The sequence below is a fragment of the Belonocnema kinseyi genome, chromosome 5, assembly GCF_010883055.1.
Source record: "Belonocnema kinseyi isolate 2016_QV_RU_SX_M_011 chromosome 5, B_treatae_v1, whole genome shotgun sequence".
In the NCBI taxonomy this organism is placed as follows: domain Eukaryota; kingdom Metazoa; phylum Arthropoda; class Insecta; order Hymenoptera; family Cynipidae; genus Belonocnema; species Belonocnema kinseyi.
Window position 1 is genome coordinate 86,026,448 of NC_046661.1, and position 20,414 is coordinate 86,046,861.

The 20,414-nt window shown below is 21.6% G+C and overlaps 1 protein-coding gene across 1 annotated transcript in view; it reads left to right on the top strand.

The window, feature by feature from the left end:
* The first annotated feature begins 6,274 nt into the window (after positions 1–6,274).
* The window catches only part of LOC117173441 (trichohyalin-like), a 106,645-nt gene continuing 92,505 nt past the window's right edge, over positions 6,275–20,414 (top strand). The window contains exon 1 of the mRNA XM_033362015.1: positions 6,275–6,295. The gene's annotated coding sequence lies outside the window, so the exon portion shown is untranslated. The remainder of the gene's footprint in view (positions 6,296–20,414) is intronic.

A 20,414-nucleotide genomic window follows, 5' to 3' on the forward strand; every position in this document is an offset into this window, starting at 1 on the left:
AGTTTTCAAATTGAAAATTAATATTTTTAATGTAAAATTTAATCATTCCACTTCTTTTAAGAAATCCATATTTATTCGTTAGAAAAAATTATTAGATTGAAAATTGTGCGTTTTGTTAAAAATTTATTTATTTATAAAAAATATTTTTCCTGGATGAAAATTAATTTTTTTTGGTTGAATGAAAATTCATTTTTAAAATTCTTTTTAATTCAGATTTCATCTGCTTTTGTTGAAAAATTTTCTTCTTTCATTAAAAAATCAAATAATTGGTTTAAAGATAAACTATTTAGTTAAAAATGAGTTTTTTACATTCAAGATTTTATTTCAATACCCTTTTCTTTTTGTTGATAAATTAATTTTTTTTTTAATTGTCTTTTGGCTTAAAATTAATTTATGCATCTAGAAATTTAACTATTCCATGTTTGCTTGAAACATTTTTTTAGTTAGAAAATCAACTGTTTTGTTGATAAATTCATGTATTTTGTTGAAAATCCTTTTTTTTTAAATTAATTTGTTAAAATAACAATATAATCAGTTTTCAAATTGAAAATTAATATTTTTAATGTAAAATTTAAGCATTCCACTTCTTTTAAGAAATCCATATTTATTCGTTAGAAAAAATTATTAGATTGAAAATTGTGCGTTTTGTTAAAAATTTATTTATTTATACAAAATATTTTTCCTGGATGAAAATTAATTTTTTGGTTGAATGAAAATTCATTTCTATTGTTGAAAATTTTCCTATTTTATTGCAATTTTTTTTTAATTGAACTTTTGGTTGAAAATTATTTTTTTGATGGAAAATTAATATTCTTGGTTGAAATTTCATCCTTAGTTCAGATTTAAATTGATTTTGTTGAAAATTCTTCTTCTTTGATTGAAAAATCAACTTCTTGGTTTAAAGATAAACTACTTTGTTAAAATTGTTTTTTAAATTTATTATTCTATTTCCAACCCCTTTTCCTTTTGTTGAAAAATTAATTCTTTTTTTGAAATTTTCTTTGGTTTAAAATTAATTTTTGTATCTAGAAATTGAACTATAAAATGTTTGCTTAAAAAATTTTCTTTCGTTAGAAAATCAATCGTTTTGTTGATAATTCATGTATTTTGTTGAAAATCCTTTTTTTATCATTAATTTGTTTATATGAAAATGAAATAAATCAATTTTGTTTAAAAAAATGATCTTTTCTAGCTAAAACTTCATATACATATTTATTATTTAGTTACAAAATTCCTAATTTGTTGGTAAAAAATCAACTATTTTGTTGAAAATTCGTGTTTTTAAATTGAAAATTAGTTCTTTTAATACAAAACTTTTCATCTGTTTTGTTGAAAACTTAACTGATTTTATAAAATGTAAGTTGATCTTTTTAAAATATTTTTAATTGAATATTTAACTATTACATTTTCAGTTGGAAGTTCATATTTTATATTTGAAAATTAAACTATTTCTTTTAAAATTTGACTATTTTGTTGAAAAATTTTTCTTTTGTTTAAAATTTATTGTTTTTAGTTTAAAATTCATTCTTCTTTTTGGTTGAAGATTCATAATTTTAGTTTAAATTAATTTCTTTGGTAAAACCATTTCATAAAGTGAAAATGTGACCATCAAATTTTGTTTGAAAATTGAACTATTTGGTTGAAAATTCATGTATTTTTTTAAAAATTGGTATTTTAGTTAAAAAATTGCTTTATTGAAAATTCATTCTTTCTGATAATTAATATTTTCATAGATACTATTTTTTCGGTTAAAAATACAACTGTTAGTTAATAATTAATCTTTTTGGTTGAAAATTCAATTATCTGGTCAAAAATTAAGCTATTTATTTGAATAATAAGTACTTGGTAGAAAATTAACTTCAGAAGGAATCAACGATTATACTTAAATAACAAAATATTTTTTATACGACTTTTATTGTAGTTTGCCACAATTTTCATAGAACTAAAATTAAAAATCGTGACAACATTAACTGTGGCTTTGAGAAAATATATTACATTTTAATAATTAATTATTGAATTACAAAACTTAATTCATAAAATCTAAAGTTCATGTTTTAAATATCGACACAGTTTATATGAAAAAATGTTACTATTTTTAAAAAGTTTAGAATTTATTATAGACATTTTGAAATGAATTTTTTTAAATAAAATTCTCTAAATTGAAAAAAAATTTCAAAATATATTTTCTTTTTTTTTTAAATTTCAGCTATTGGGTTAACAATTCTTTTTTGTTCAATATTAATCTTTTTGGTTGAATGACAAGTTATTCCTGGAACTACTTTCTTAAAAATTAATTTTTTTACCTGAAAATATAGCAATTCCATTTTTGGTAAAAAATTCATCTTTTTCAGCTGAAAATTCATGAAATTTGTCACAAATTTAAATGGAAAATTTTAAACTATTTGCTTAAAAATCTATGCATTTTGTTGAAGACTATTTTTTTTTTGTTGAAAAATAATTTATTAGTTGGAACTTCAAATTTTTGGTTAAAAATGTATTTTCTTTCATGAATGAAAATTTATTTCCTCAGTTGAAAATTAAACTATTTTATTAAATTTTTTTTATTATTTTATAATAATTTTGTGACTTACTATTGCATTTTTTGATACAAAAATTAATCATTTTAATTTGAAAATTCGTATTTTTTGTAGAAATGTAACCTTCTTGATCGAAAATTCATCGGTTTAACTGAAAATTTAACTATTTTTATAAAATTTAATTTTATTTGATTAAAGAATATATTTTTTTCAATTACAATTTTACTCTAGTTGAAAAATTAAATTTCAAAATTCCACGTTTTTATAGAAAATTCGTCATTTTAGCATGAAAATTAAATATTTTGGATAGATTTTTTATTGATTGACTGAAAATTTTTTCTTGGTTAAAAATGGAACTGTTCTGTTGAAAATTCATCTTTTTTTTCAATGCAAATACTTTTAAAAAATGTAATTACTTTGTTAAACTTTTTTTTAAATTAATTTTTCGTTTAATAAATCGACTCTTGAGTTGAAAATTAATCTTCTTGTTTGAAAATTCATTTATTTTTAATTAAAAATTGTGTTCAAACCTTCCTTTTTTGGTTCACAATTATTTTGTTAAACTGAAAATTTAATATTGATAATTGAAAAATTGATAATTTCTAGTTACAAATTTATTTCTTTTTAGTTTTAAAGTTCATTGTTTAAAAAAAATTGAACCATTTCATTGAACATTTAAAAAAATTAATTTTTGAACTAAAAAATGAAGTATTTTATTTAAAATTCGACTTTTCTGTTTAAACTGAACTGTATTTTATTTAATATTAAAATCTGTTCAGGAAAAAATATAAAATATTCAATTTCTCTTTGAGAATTCATATTTTTTTTATTTAAAGATATACTACTTTGTTAGGAAGTAATTTTTTGGTTGAAGATCTTATTTTTTTAACAGAAAATTGAACAATTTCATTTTTGTTTAAAAAATGTTTTTTTCTTTATTTGAAAAAATTGACTTCTTTTGTTGCAAATGGAACTATATTGTTAAAAATTCATTCTTTTTTCTAAAAATTTCAGTATTACATTTTTGGTTGCTTTTTTGTTGTGGAAAATTTAACAATTTTGTTGAAAATTCGTTTTCTTTTAGTAGAAAATTTACCTTTTTAATTAGAACTTTAAATATTTAGTTGAAAATTTTTGTATTTTGTGGATAAATAGCCTTTCCAGCAGAAACTTAATTTTCTTCTTTAAAAACTCATCATTTTGTTTGAAAATTGATCTATTTTATTTTTGTTTAAAAAATGAACTGTTTCATTTTTAGTTCAAAACTTTTCTATATTAGTTAAAAATTCTACTGTTAAGTAGAAAAAATAATAATGAAAACTATCAAAACATAAAACATTGTTCATTTAGGATTTATTATTTATTATTTGTTGAAAGTCCTATTTTTTGTTTATAATAAAACTAATAGGTTAAAAATTCCTTTTTTTCGTTGTAGAAATTGAATCTTGTTGGTTGAAATTTCATTTGTTTGATCAACAATTAATTTTATTTCGTTCAAAATTATTTTTTTCTTGAAAATCAACTAGTATATTTGAAGTTAAAATTAATCTTTTTTCGTAGAAAGTTAATCTTTGTAGATGAAAATCCCATGTATTTTGTTTTAAAAAAAAATTTTGTATACCGAAAATCCATCTTTTTGCTTGGAAATTATACTTTTTGTTTAAAAATACATTTTTTTAAAGATTCATAATTTTAATTAGTAAATATTAATTAATTATTAGTGCAACATCCTTTATGAAATTTTTTTATTTTAAAATGAAAAATCGTTCTTGGTTAAAAGTTCAACTATTTTGTTCAAAATTTTTTTTTTAGTGAATTAAACTTTTTTGGTTGAAAATTTAACTGATTTTTCCTAAATTATTTTGTTTTTGGGTTAAAAATTTACTTTCTTAGTTGAAAAATCTTTTTTGATTGAAATATAAACAATTATATTATTGGTTGGGAATTTATCTCTTTTGTGGAAAATTCAACTAGTCAGTTGAAAATCTAGCAAATCCACTTTGTTCTCAAAAATTGATATTTTTTCAGCTAATGATTTATATACATATTTTGTTACAAAATGTAAACTTTTAGGTAGAAACTTAATTTTCTTAATTGAAAATTCATCCTTTTAGTTCTAAATTACACTATTTTTAAAACGGTTTTTTTTTATTATTCTTTTTTGTTCGAAATTTATCTTTTTGATTGAACAAAAATTCATTTATCTGGTTTACATTTCAACTATTTTGTTTAAACTAATTTTTTTTATTGAAAATCTATGTCTTAATTTGAAATTGATATTTTATAGTTGTTAATTCAACTATTTTGTTAAAATTTTGGTTGAAAATAATGTCTTTTTTGTTAGAAAAGTTTTTTTTTTGTTGATTATTTATTATTTTAGTTGAAGAACCTTTTTTGTGTTAAAAATTGAACTATATTATTGATAATTTTTTTTTAAATTAATGATTTTACTGAAATTTGACCTTTTCTATGTTTGGTTCAAAACGTATCTTCAGTAGAAAATTTAACAATTTTCTTGAAAATTCGTATTTTTGTAGTTGAAAATTAATCTGTTTCATTTTGATGATCTTTGATCTTGTTTTGTTTAAAATTTAACTATTTTATTGAAAAATCGTTTTTTCAGTTGAAAATTAATTTTTTAAATTGATAATTTAGCTATTCCATTTTGTTGAAAATAAAAATTTTTCGTTAAAAATTTAATTCTGTTGAAAATTCATGTATTTTATTAAAATTTATCATTCTAAAATTAAAATTAAACTTCATTCATTTGGCTGAATTGAAATTAACATATTTTGTTGAAAATTTTGTTTAGTTGAAAATTTAACTATTTTATAGAAAATTCGTTCTTTCTTGGTTGAAAATTAACTTTTTTAATTGATAATTATATTAACTATTCCATTTTTTGTTGAAAATGTATCTTATTTTGTTTAAAATTGAGCTGTTTTGCTGAAAAATTCGTCTTTGCAATTGAAACTCAATTTTTTAAACTGATTAACTATTCCATATTCATCTTTTGTGATAAAAACTAAACCTTCATGGTTGAAAATTTAACTATTTTGATGAAAATTCGTGGTTTTTAGTTAAAAATTAATTTTTAAATTGATAATTTAACTATTTCATTTTTTTGGTAAATATCCATCAATAGATCAAATCCATCTTTTGTGTTTAAAAGAACTCTAGTTAAAAATACATGTATTTAATTAAAATTCATCTTTTATTATAAAAAATCTTCACGGTTGAAAATTTAACTACTTTGTACAAAATAATTATTTTTTTCAAAATGAATTTCTTAAACTGATAATGTAACTATTCTAACTTTTTCTTATTTAAAAATGATCTATTTTCGTGATAATTTTTTTAAAATAATTTTCTTAACTAAAAATGTAACTTCCATTTTCAGTTGAAAATTTATCTTCAGTTGAATATTAAACTATTTGGCGCGATTATTTGAATTCAGTGAGTGGTTGTCGATATAGTAGGAATCTCGATTACCGGTACTGTTTTCAAGAAGTAAAGTTAATTTGAGAAATTATTTTTCTGTTCTATCACTTTGTTAGTTCGTGATTTAAATAAAATGAATTTATTTATTACCTTTTGACGGATTATTTGTTAATCCCGAATAGCAATTTTTCTTGGACTATTGTGAATTGTGTTTTTTTTTATGTATAACAACTGAAAGTGTATTAAAGTGTAACTATTTGAAGAGAGGAACATTGTTATATAAATGACAACTGAGCGTTTATCTCTTTGGATAGCTTGTAAGTATTTATTTGTGTCTCTTTAATTATGATATTTTGCAAATTTAAAAGAATTATTCATTATTCAAACAATTTTCGTAAAGAAGTTCAGAGTTTGTTTAATTTTTAAGGAACAGGTCAAATGTTGTTACGGATAATTAACCAAAAATGTTCAATCTTTTCTATGATGCTACCCGGTAATTAGGCTTGGATTAAAAGTTATTGAAAATTTTGAATCTCTAAAAATGCTTTTTCTGTATTTCGTTTTTTAATCCTCATTAGGCGGCGAAAATAATAAAATTTCAATCCCTTTCAAAATCGATCGGAGCTGCCAAACGTAACCTCAAATAAATTAAAAACACAATTTTCGTTTGAAGCGCTAAAGTGTTGACTTACATGATTTTTTACTTTGTCCGGATTTTTCAAATCGTACATATTTATTTTTTAGTCAACTTTTGGACCTTTTTTTTACAAAATGTTATCATTTAATACGATCTAACGATTTCTTCGTCAATTTACTAGATAAAGTTCTATTACTATTAAACGTTCCTACTAAAGGAAAAATATTTATGTGTGTTTTTGTGATAATAATTAGAATCCATCAGAGTTCAATTATAAAAATATACGATGTTAGCCGTTGATAAAATTTAATGGAACAGTTAAATATTGGAATCTTCCAATACTTTTCAATGCAAGCTTTCTTACTGGATAAGCCGATTCCAACTGACCCAATTCTCAAGAATGATTAATTATTTAATTAATTTTGATGAATAGATTCATAGTTTGAATATTTTTTAATGAATAGGCTTAATTTTTTACGGATTCAACTAAAAATATCTTTCCGTTTACTGTTTTCTGTGATGTTTGTAAAATTTTCAATAATTTATCATTATTTAAACAATTTTCATAAAGAAATTAAGAGTCTAGATATTTTTTAATTAATAGGCAAAATTTTGTTACAGAATTGAATGAGAATGTCTTTCCGATAACTGTTTTCTATGGTGCTTTGCCAATTTTTAAGAATTTTTAATTATTTAATTACTTTTGATAAACAAATTCAGAGTTTAGCTATTTTTCAATGAATAGTTTTAATTTTGGCAGGGAGGTAACTTAAAATGACTTTCTGATTACTGTTCTTTATGTTGCTTTGAAAATTTCCAAGAGTTTTTAATTAGTTAAAAAAATTTCGAACAGAAATTAAAAGTTTAGGTATTCTTTTAAATATTAGGCAACATTTTTGTTACAAAAGTAACTGAGAATGTCTTTTCGATTACTTTTTCTATAATTACGGAAAAGTATATTGCAGGGGAAAAATTGTTTAAGAAAATCTTGAAAAAGTCCAGTTTTATTCAACCGGGAAACCGGGAAAACCGGGAATATTTACAGACCGAGAAAAACCGGTGACAGTGATTTTTTTTTTGTGACCGGGAATTTTACAAATTTGTAGAAGAAAAATCTATCCAGGTTCGATTTTTAACAGTTCTTAAATAATTAGTTGAATTGTTGTTTTTCAATTATTCTATTATTTAGCTTACAATGAGTAATTCAACATTTTTCACTTAAAAAATTTTCCATTTACAATTTTTATTTTTAAGCTTACATTTTTAATTTAAAGAATTTTTAAATGCTTTCTTAGAGACTTAAAAAAATAAAAGCCTTTGATGTTAAAAATTTTGGTTAAAAAACATTTTATTTAATAAATAAATCAATTGTTTTTAAATTTATCTGTACTTTGAGTAATAAAAAGTGAACAAAAACGATTTTAAATAAGTTTGAAATTTAAGAATTCAATTTGACATTTTTAATTTAAAAAAATTAATTATTGAATATTTAGCAATATTTGAATTTTTATTTAAGACAAGTAAATTAAAGCCAAATATTTAAAAGTAAAGAATCTTTAACTAAATTGTTTCACATAGAAAACCTGGAATCGTTAAAATTTCGAAGAGCCTTTAAACTTAGAATGTTACAATTTTAATTGTTATATTTGAGAAATGCTTAATTTTTAAGTGAAAATTTAAAATCTTGATGTATAATTTACAAATGAACGTTTGTAGAAAAAATCTGGGTTATTTTAAATGATATTTAGGAGTTTTAAAAAGATTAAAAATAATCGTGCAAATTTTAGAAAGTTCTCTTAAAGTCTTCTGAAATCTTTTTAAAATAATTTTTCAAAACGAAAAGTTATTTTTAATTTTTTTAGGAATCGTAAGAAAATGTTTTTATTCTTTTGAAGCCTTTCACAATTCCTGAAAAGAATCTAATTTTTTTTTTGTTAAAAATCTGCGAAAATCTACATTTTGTTTTATAGTAGGCTATCATTTCAAGTTTTACATTAGGTTTGAATCTTTTCAAAACTTCTACATATCTCTTAAAATTATTAAAATTTTGCCTACAAATAATAAATGTTAAATTATTATTTATACATCCAAATTGTCAAGAAATTTTCTACAATTTGCAGGGTTTTCTGAAAATTGAAGAAAAAATTCAATTAGAAGAAACACTAGAAGTTCTGAAAAAATTTCCAAAATAATAAAAATTTTTTAACAAATTTAAAACAACTTCTAAATTTCTCAAGATTTTGAAATAAAATTTTGAAGCTTTCCAAGGAAAGCTTAAATTTTTAAAAATTTTTTTTTAAAATTTTAAAATTAAATTAAAGTTAAATTTTTTTCAAATTTTCAATATTTGATGTTTCTAGCTTAAAATTCCTTAAAATCATATAATTTTGAAAATTTTAAAGTTAATTGATTGATTTTTCAATTTGGAACATTGAAAATGCTAAGGCGGATTTATATTTTTTTATATTAAAAAATGTTAGCACCTTCAATTTTATACGCGTAAAATATTGAGCATTTGAATACAGCATTTTTTAATTCAAAACTTAAATTTCAATTTTAAAAGTTCAAAATTTAACAGTTCCACTTTGAGTGCTTTCATTCGCAGCTCAGTTTTTATTACCTCCAGTGGAGAATTTTTTATCTTTAGTGTTCCATTTTTTTAATTAGTCACGGCCACCCTGAATTAACAAATTTGAAAAAGACTGAAATGAATGAAAAAGAATGTTTTTACCATTATAAAACTTGTATTGCTTTTTAAAATTGTTATTAAATATATAGTGTATATATTTTCTTATAAAAATTGTTTTTTTTTAATAATCAAATGATTTTAAATTTAATATTATTGGTCAGATAGAAAAATTGTACCTATTATTAAAAAGTTTACAACTGCATATATGCTAAAATTTAAGAAATCTAAATGAGATTAAAATCAAATTTAAAATCCTATTTAAGGTCCATTGATCAAGTTCATCTGAATTCCTGAAAATAAAAACAAGAATCTAATGAGCAAATTTGGACAACCAACATAAAATGTTCCTTTCGCAATCTGAAAAAAAAACAAAAAGCTTTTTTCTCATAAAAAAGAAAGGATTCCTAGTTCTATTCCTGTCTGTTTAAAAATGTATTTATTTTTATTTACTTTTATTTATTTTTATATTTTATTTTTAAATTTTTTTTGATAAAAAAAAGACGAAAGAAATATAAAAAAGGGAAGGGATTTGGTTGGTTTGAATTCTCATTTTTCTTTCCTTTTTTTATTTTTTCCAAAAGGAAAGGAAATTTTTCTTTTTTAGGAGAAAATATTTTTTTCAGATTGTAATAGGAACATTTTATGGTGGTTGTCCAAATTGGTCGTTAGATTCTTAGTTTCATTTTCAGGAAAATTCTTTGCATATATGCTTTTATTGAAGCTCAAAAAATAGCCAAACTCTGAATTTTTGTATGAAAATTGTTTAAATAATTACTCATTTTTGTAAATTATTGTATTCTTTGAAATATGGCCAACTCTTCATTTGTTCCTGAAAAATGTTTAAATTATAAATAAACCTTTGAAATTGGTAAGCATCAGAAAAAAAGTCATCGCAATGATATTCTTAGTTAATTCTTCAAAAAATTGAGCCTCTTTATAGAAAAATAGCTCAAATCTGAATTTTTTTATCAAAATTGTTTATTATGATTAATAATTCTTCTAAATTTACAAATTCAAATTTTAATATTTTCTAAATAAAATTAGCATAAAGTGAATTCATATTTTCAATTTATGGTTGAAATTGTAAACAACGATTGTTTTCAATTTGCTCTAAAAATTTTTTTATTACGGTATAAACAAATTAATGAACAGACGTATAAAAATGTATAAAATGTGAGAGAAATATAAAAAGTACAAAATAAAAGTAAAAGAAATGATGAGAAGCAGATGCCTTATGGAGAAAGAAAAAAATTAATTATATTTGGCGGATGAGCAGGAAAAAACTGAGGTGCAGAAGCATTATAGATTAAAAAAAATTAAAATAAATAAAGTTGCAGCAGTGAATAAACGTAATAAATCCATAATTTTTGTTAATAATTCATCTCTGGTTGAAAGCTTAAGTATTTTGTTGAAAATTAATTTTTTTGTAATTATAATTAATTTTTTTTTAACTGAAAATTCATTTATTCCATTTATTCAATTGGTCTTTTTGGGGAGAAAATTAATCTTCTTGGTTGAAATTTTATCCCTTTTAGTTTAAAATGTAAATTTTTTGTTGATAATTAATTTGTTTTTGTTGAAAATTTGTCGTTTTTGATTGAAAAATCAACTGTTAGTTTAAAGTTAAACTACTTTGTAAAAAATGCACTTGTGAGAAAAATAAAAGTTTTACTTCTATGAATTGAAAACAGATTCTATTTGGCAGTTATTTAAACACTTTTTATAAACAAATTCACTATTTGGATATTTTTTAACGAATAGGCTTAATTTTTTCACGGAATCGACTAAAAATGTTTTTATGGTGACTCATTAATATCATACTTTGCACATTTTTAATAATTGTTAATTACTTAACCAATTTTTATAAACAGCTTCCAATTTAGACTATTTTTCAACGAATAGGCTCATTTTTTCACGAAATCAACTAAGAATGTTTTTTCGGTGACTCTTTTCTCTATTGTGCTTCGCGAATTGAATTTCCAAGAATTATTAATTATTTTTTTAAATGTTATAAACAAATGAATGAAAAAAGAAGTTAAATCGTCTTGGGTTTATTTTTTTAACAATTAAAGAAAAGCCAGTTTGAAACATTTTTATAATATTACAAAATTACTTAAATAAATGCTCAATTTTTCAAAATAAAACATTACAATTTCAAATTTTTCGATCCTTTCTTAATCTTGATTTTTAATTCTCTTTAGCTTAAAAAAAAAATTAATACATCTTGGGGGTTTCTTTAAAAAATTGCAAAAATGCAATTTGATTTTTTTTTCAATTTTCACCATTACGGCTTATATCGTAATATTGTTTTTAAATTTATATATAATTTTTAAAGATAAACAAATTGAACTTTTTTTGCCATTGTAAAATATTTTAAAAATTAAATTCATCCATAGATAGTTTTTTTTGTAATGTAGGTAGCTTTTGACCTACATTTATTTTGGACATCAAAAAATCATGAAATTAATTGGAATTACCGCACCTACTTAGGAAAAAAACAATTTTCAATTGATGTTACTTTTTTTAAAGTGATTTTTAAACAATTGTAATTAATAGACCACAACAAATTATGGTTCAAATTAATTTGTTTGTTTGTTTGAAGATTCGTCATTTTAGTTCCAAGTAAATTCTGTGGTCAACTCATTTTTAAATTAAAAATGTGTCTATTACATTTTTGTTAAAATTTCTATTTTTAATTAACAATTCCTATTTTTAATTGACAATTAATATTTTATATTTGAAAATTCAACTATTCGGTTGAAAATCCATGTATTTTGTTAGAAAATTTGTCTTAATTAAAAATGCTACTTTTTGCTTGGAAATTAATATGTTTTGGTTTAGGCTTCAATTATTTTGCGGTAGAAATTTGTTTTTGTTGAAAATTCATGATTCCGGGTGGAAAATTATTTTTTTGAAAATTCATGCATTTTCTTAAAAATTGTTCTTTTGAAGTAGAAAATGAATATATTTTTTTAATCCATTCTTTTGTCTGTGGATTCAAATATTTTGTTGAAGATTCTTTTTTTTTCAATTATCTAGTAGAAATTTAGTTTGTTGTCTTTGAAAATAATTCTTTTAAAGTGGCTATGTCGTGATTTTAAAAAATTATAATTAATAGTCAATAAAAAATTATAAACATTTACAAATTATTTTTTGTATTATTTTTTTATTCAATACATGGGATGAGAAAAAAATGCATTCATTCTGGGTTCATTCAGTAAAAAAATTTATTTAAAATTTTTTAATTTGTCTAGCTTAAAATTACTTAAAAACAAATATTATTTTGAAAATATTTAAAGTTCATTGATTGATTCTTTAATTTAGAGTATTAAAAATGACGACGTGGATTTATATGTTTGGAATTTAATCTGAATCTTTGAACTCTATAATTTATAAAAGTTCTAAATTTTGCAGTTGAATGGAACAATGTTCAGAATAGATTTCGATTTTTTAAATTTCATTGATCGTGAATCGAAATTACCGCTTCTTATGAAACAAAATTTTCATTTGATGTTACTTTTCTTGAAAGTGATATTTTTCAATTATAATTGGTAGACAATACAAAAATTATGGTTAAAAATTCTTTTTTTTTGCAGATTCATCATTTAAGTTAAAATTAATGTCCTTAGTAAACTCATTTTTTAAAGTAAAAGTGTAAATATTCCATTTTGGTTGAACATTTATATTTTTAATTGACATTTGATATTTTCAATTTGAAAATTCAACTATTCGGTTGAAATTTCATGTATTTTGTTAAAAAATGGTATTTTTTACGTAGAAAATGAATCTTTTTTATAATCCATTGTTTTAACTGTAGATTCAACTATTGTTTAAAATTTTCTTTTTTTATATTTAACTTGTAGAAAATTAGTTTTCTGTTGAAAGTAATTTCTTTAAACTGGCTATATAGTGATTTTTTAAAATTATAATTAATAGGCAATAAAAAATTATGAACATTTAGAAGTTACCTTGATTTTTCTTTCACTTATATTTTTGTTTATTATGACTTTCTTCAGCGTATTTCAGAGCATTATTTATGACTTTTTTAATGGAATAATTTTTATTCATTACATTGGATGAGAAAAAAATGCATTCATTCTGGGTTCATTTCTTTAAAATGTAGGTAGCTATTTGAGGCTGTTCTCATAGTAATTGAAATTACCGCTTCTTATTAACCCTTAAAGGGGACACTTCCGTAAAATTATATAAAGAGCTTACTGGGTGTTCGGTACCCAAGGGTAATCAAACGTGTGCTGTGCCGACGGTATTGGATAGTTTTTTACAAGAAAATCAATTGATGATGCTTAATCTATCTAGTTTAAGGAGAAAAATGTTTCATAATAGTTTTTGAAATTTAAGGTAGTTAAAAAAATTCTGTTTGGAAAAAAAATTTTAAAATGACTTGTTTCACTCTAAAATTCATAACTTTTTAAGTTTTTGATATTTTTAATTAAAATTTTACTTGAATACTTCTGAGATACGGCGCTTCAAAAATAAAATTAGTCTTATAGTGTTCGTTCCAAAGAAGGTATTTATTTTAAAAAATAAAAGCTTCGATTCAATGAAAAATTAAACACCGTACTTTGCGTGATTAAACGATTTTATTTATCTTAAACTTCATATAAAAATAAAAAAAAATAAAAATTATCTGAAAATGACATATAGAAATAGGTTTTCATGTTATTTGTTAACCTGGCGCCATATGTTCCATTTTATTGAATTTATTACGTTTTGTTAATGCGCAAATAAGTCACTGGGTGATTTACACCCAGTATGCCCTTTAAGGGTTGAGCAAACTTTAAATTTGATGTTACTTCTTTTCGAAAGTGATTTTTTTGTTCAATTATGATTAATGGATAATAAAAATTCGAAAAATGTAGAAATTATTTTAATTTTACTTTCAGTTATATTTTTGGCGACTATGACTCCCTTCAACATATATTTAAGCACTATTGACTTTTCTTTAATGGAATCAGTTTTTATACATCACATGGGATAACAGAAAAAGGGGGGAAAAAAATAAGAAAAGTGGACAAGATAAGTTTTGTCTTTCAATTTAATTTATAATGGAGTGCCAATCATTACATAATAATGAAGAAAATGAAACTACTCTTATAGTACTATCACTTAATAAAGAAGAGATAAACACTAATGTTGAAATAAATGAGAAATCAAATGAAAGTTTATGCACAAATGACAATTCAATTCCATTTTGTAATATTTTACTAAGTAAATTTCTCGATCTTACTCCCGAAAATGATTTACCACCTGTCGAAAATAAAGTGGATAAAGAAAGAGCTGAAGCTCTGAGACGTAAAAAACAAAAACAGTGTGAGTCGCAGAAGCGTTATGTAGAAAGAAAAAAACAAGAAAACAAAGAATTATATTTGGCTCAGGAACGTAAAAGAAATGCTGAGAAACAGAGGCGTTTTAGAGAAAGAAAAAAATTAGAGAATGATGAATTATATTTTGCTGCTAAACGTAAAAAAATGGCTGAATATCTGAAGCGTTATGAAGAAAGAAAAAAATTAGAAAACCCTGAATTATATTTGGCTAATAAACGTAAAAGAATGGCTGAGTACTTGAAGCGAAAAAAAGCTAAAAGAATAAAAAAAGAAAATACATGCATTGCATGATGCGAATGGATAAGTGGATATTGAAGTTGAAATTAATAAAAGTAAAAGAAATGATGAGAAGCAGAAGCCTTATAGAGAAAGAAAAAAATTCGAAAAAAATTAATTATATTTGGCTGATGAACGTAAAAAACAAGCTGAGGTCCAGACGCATTTTAGACTTAGGAAAAAAATGAAAGTAAATGAAATTCCAGATGTGAATGTATAAGTCGATACGAAAATTGCAGCGGTTAAAAAACGTAAGAAATTCATAATTCTTGTTAATAATTGGTTGCAAATTGAACTATTTTGTTGAAAATTATTTTTTTTTATTTATAATTAATTTTTTTTTAAACTGAAAATTCATCTTTTTGGGTAAAAATTCATATATTTCGTTGAAAATAAGTCTTTTTTGGTATAAAATTAATCTTCTTGGTTAAAAATTCATATCTTTTAGGTAAAAATGCAATTTTTTATGTTTGAAATCCATATTTTCTATTGAAAATTGAATTTATTATTTGAACATTGGTTGAAAATTAGTTTTTTGTGGATAATTATTATTCTTGGTTAAAGTTTCATTCCTTTTAGTTGAAAATGCAACTTTTTAGTTCAGATTCCATATGCTTTTGTTGAAAATTTGCCTTCTTTGATTAAAAAATCAAACACTTGGTTTAAAGATAAACTGTTTTGTTAAAAATGATATTTTAAATTCATCATTTTATTTTTAAAACCTTTTCTTTTTGTTGAAAAATTAATTATTTTTTTGAAATTGTCATTTGGCTTAAAATTAATTTTTGTATCTAGAAATTCAACTATTCCATTTTTGCTCGAAAATTTATCTTCTTTAGTTAGAAAATCAACTGTTTCGTTAATAATTCACGTATTTTATTGCAAATACTTTTTTTTTTTGAAAATTAATTTGTTTGAATAAAAATGTAATCAGTTTTGCGTTGAAAATTGATCGTTTTCAGCTGAAACTTCGTGTACATACTTAGTTACAAAATTCAATTTTTTTTTTGTCTAAAATTCATCTATTTGATTGAAAAGTCGTTTTTTTCAAATTGAAAATTAATATTTTTAATGCAAAATTTAATCATTCTATTTCTTTTAAAAAATCCATATTTTTTCATTAAAAAAAACAAACAATTATTTGATTGAAAATTGATGCATTTTGTTAAAAATTCATTTATTTATAAAAAGTATTTTTCTTGGATACAAATTAATCTTTACGTTTGAATAAAAATTCATTTCTATGGTTGAAAACTTCACTATTTTATTGAAAATTCATTTATTTTATATATAGAATTCATTTTCTTAAACTAAAAGTTCAACTATTCAATTTTTTGTTTTAAATTGATATTTTCTATTGAAAATTCATCTTTTTGTTTCAAAAGTCGTATAATTTTGTTGAAAATGCATATTTTTTTAAGTTCAGATTCCATATGCTTTTGTTAAAAATATGCCTTCTTTGATTAAAAAATCAAATACTTGGTTTAAAGATAAACTGTTTTGTCAAAAATGAGTTTTTTTAATTCATCATTTTATTTAAAAACCTTTTTCTTTTTGTTGAAAAATTAATTTTTTTTTAAATTGTCATCTGACTTAAAATTAATTTTTGTATCTAGAAATTTAACTATTCTATGTTTGCTTGAAAATTTTTCTTTAGTTAGAAAATCATCCGGTTTGTTGAAAATTAATATTTTTAATACAAAATTTAATCATTCCATTTCTTTTAAGAAATTCATATTTTTTCGTTAAAAAAAAAAAAACAATTATTTCATTAAAAATTGATGCATTTTGTAAAAATTCATTTATTTATAAAAAAATATTCTTCCTGGATGAAAATGAATCTTTTTGGTTGAATAAAAAATCATTTTTATGGTTGAAAACTTTCCTATTTTGTTGAATTTTTTTTTAAATTGAGCTCTTTGGTTGCAAATTTAACGTATAATGTTGTTGAAAATTATTTTTTTTATAGAAAATTAATTTTCTTGGTTTAAATTTCATCCTTAGTTCAGATTTAAAGGTTTTTTGTTGAAAATTCGTCTTCTTTAATTGAAAAATCAACTTCTTGGTTTAAAGATAAAATATTTTCTTAAAAATGATTTTTTTTTAAATGTTTAAATATACATATTTAGATACGAAATTCCTAATTTGTTGGTAAAAAATTCAAATATATTGTTGAAAATTCGTGTTTTTAAATTGAAAAGTAGTTCTTTCAATAAAAAATTTTTCATCTGTTTTGTTGAAAACTTAACTTATTTTATAAAATTTAAGTTAATCCTTTTAAAAGTAGAAAAATAATCATCTTGTTTAAAATTTCATCCCTTTTAGTTAAAAATGCAAATTTTCGGTTGAAAATTATTCTGCTTTGGTAGAAAATTTGTCATTTTTTAATTAAAAAATCAACTATTAGTTTAAAGTTAAACTACTTTTTTAAAAATCCAAAATTTTTATAAGATTTATCTCTTCGGTTGAAAATTTAACTATTTTCTTGAAAATTCATTTTTTTATTTATAATTATTTTTTTTTTAAGTGAAAATGCAACTATTGAATTTTTAAAATTCATATTTATTATTGAAAATCCATATATTTTGTTAAAAATTAGTATTTTTTTAGTATAAAATTAATCCTGGTTTAAAATTCATACCTTTTACTTAAAAATGCAATTTTTTAGTCGAAATTTAATTTGTTTTTATTAAAGTTTTCATCTTTTTGGTTGAAAATTTAACCATTACGTTTTTGGATAATCAATCTTCTTGTTTAAAAAATCATCTTTAGGTTCGAATGTTGAATTTTTTAATGAAAATGATTTTTTTACGTATCATTGTTTTAGTTGAAAATTCTTCTTCTGTGGAAAATTTAACTATTCTATTGAAAATTAATTCATTTTATTGAGAATTATGTTTTTCTAATTAAAAATGCAACTATTGCATTTTTTGTTTCAAATTTATATTTTCTATTGAAAATTCAACTTTTTAGTTGAAAATTCGTGTATTTTTGTTGAAAATTAGTCTTTTTGACATAGAATTAATCTTCATGGTTAAGAATGCATACCTTTTACACAAAAATGCAATTTTTTAGTTGAAATTTAATGTTTTTTGTTGAAGATTAATCTTTTTGGTTGAAAATTTAATTACGGTTTAGATAATAATTTTTCATGTTTAGACAATCATCTTTTGGGTCGATCTTTGGTCGAAAATTTAACTGTCTTCTTGAAAAATAATTTTTTTTTAATTGAAAATTTCTTTTTTCTGACTGAAAATGTAACTATTTCATTTTTTTTCAAATTTATTTTTCAGATTTATTTTTGAGTTGATGTTTAATCTGTTTTTGTTGAAGATTCATCTTTTTGATTGAAAATTTAACTATTATTGTTTTAGTCAATCAATTTTTTTTGTTTTAAAAATCATCGTTGTTGTCAAATGTTGAAGTTTTTAATGACAATTTCTTCTCTGGTTAAATATTTGACTATTTTCTTGAAAATTAATTTTTTTATTGAGAATTTTTTGTCTAACTGTAACTGTAACTATAACTATTTCATTTTTGGTTTAAAATTAATATTTTCTATTAAAAATTCAACTTATTTGAAAATTCATATATTTTGTTGAAAATTAGTTGTTTTTTTAAATAGAAAATTACTCTTCTGTGTTGAAGATTAATCCTTTTCAAAGATTTCACTCTTAGGTTGAAAATTGAATTTTTTTGTAGAAAATTTATGGATTTTTGTTTTTTTTTTTTTTGTTGAAAAGAAATTTTTTTTAGGACATTTGGATGCAAAACTTATCTTTTATAAAATGAAAAATTAACTATATGCTTGAAAATTTGTCTTTTATTATTTAGTTTTAGTGGCTGAAAATTCGTTTGTTTCGGTTAAAAATTAATTCTCTAAACTAAACATTTGACGATTCCATTTTTGGTTCAAAAAATATATTTTTTAGTAAAAAAATTTAAGCATTTGGTTCAAAATTAATCTTTCTTGACTGAAAATTCAACTATTTGAGAATTGAACTGTTTTCTTGATAATTTGTCTTTTAGAACGAAATTCATCTTTTATGTTAGAAAAGTATTCTTTCTTTTTTCAAAATAAAATTTTTTGTTGTAAATTCGATTTTTCGGGTTGAAAATTCCCTGTCTTCTAAAAAATTCGGCTGTGCCACTTGAAAATTTAAATGTCTTGTTTGAGTTTTAACCTTTTTTTCTAAAAATTCAAGTGCCTTCGAAAAATACTTCTTTTTTTGGATTGAAAATTTAACTATTTTGTCGTTCATCTTTTTGATTTGAAAAATCGACCGTTTTGTAGAAAATTCGTCTCTTTGGTTTGAAAATTCAACAATTTGGTAGAAAATTAAACTAGGTATCTGGTTGTAAATTACATTTTTTGTAAAAAAAAACGTCTTTTTTGTTTGATAATTTACCTCTTTGTAGATACAATCTTTTTTGTTTAAAAATGCAACTGTTTTGTTGAAAATTTATATTTTTGGTTGCAAATTCACAATTCCATGTGGGAAAATTAACTGTTTTTGAAAATTCATATTTTTTATAGAAAATTAATCTCCTTTTTTAAAAATTCATTTTTAAGGCTGTAGATTCAATTATTTTGTTAAAATTCTATCTTTTTTGGTTCAATTTAACTTGTATAAATTTAATTTTTGTTATTGAAAATTAATGTATGAAACTGGTTGAACATTTATCCTTTTTAGTTGAAAATTCAATTATTTTGTTAAAAATTCATCTTTCTTGATTAAGAATGACTTTCTTGTTAAAAATTATTCTTTGCAGGTTTATAATTCAAATATTTTATTCAGCCATATTTTTTATATAAAATTTAAATTCTGCTTTCTTAAAATGCGAAATATTGAATCTTTTATTGGGAATTCATCTTTTTTTTTTAGAACTGAACTATACTTGGTTCAAAACTCAACTATTTTGTTAAAAATTTAATTATTTTGTTGAAAATTCTACTATTTTGTTAAAGTGTTTTTTTGTGGTTGAAAATTGTACGAACTGTTGTGTACTATTTTTAAACGATTTCTCACCTATTACAAATATATTTTATTTTTACTTTAAATTAGGAGGATTTCACATATTTGTTGACAACGCCAAATTTATTGCGATTCAAAAAAAAAAGAGAAAAAAAAAGAAAATATGTTTGAAAAATGAATGGAAGGTGACAGGCAACCAAAATCGAAAAGGGACGCGTCAAGGAAACAATTTCTTAATGCAAGTCCAAAGTAAGTTATACAAATTATTTTACATTTTTAAAAATAAATTTCACGTCTACTTGCATAAAAATATTTTTTTTCTTAATATTTCTGTTATAGGAAAATTCGGAAATCAGGAAAGACGAACTGTGATGAAGGAAATAACTACATGATTATGTCAAACTTTAAATATATCATAGTTACAAAAATGTAAATATTAAACAGTATTAAGTGTTGCCTTAAAAAATATTTATTTTAAATTTTAAGACTTAATTATTGAATTATTAATAATTA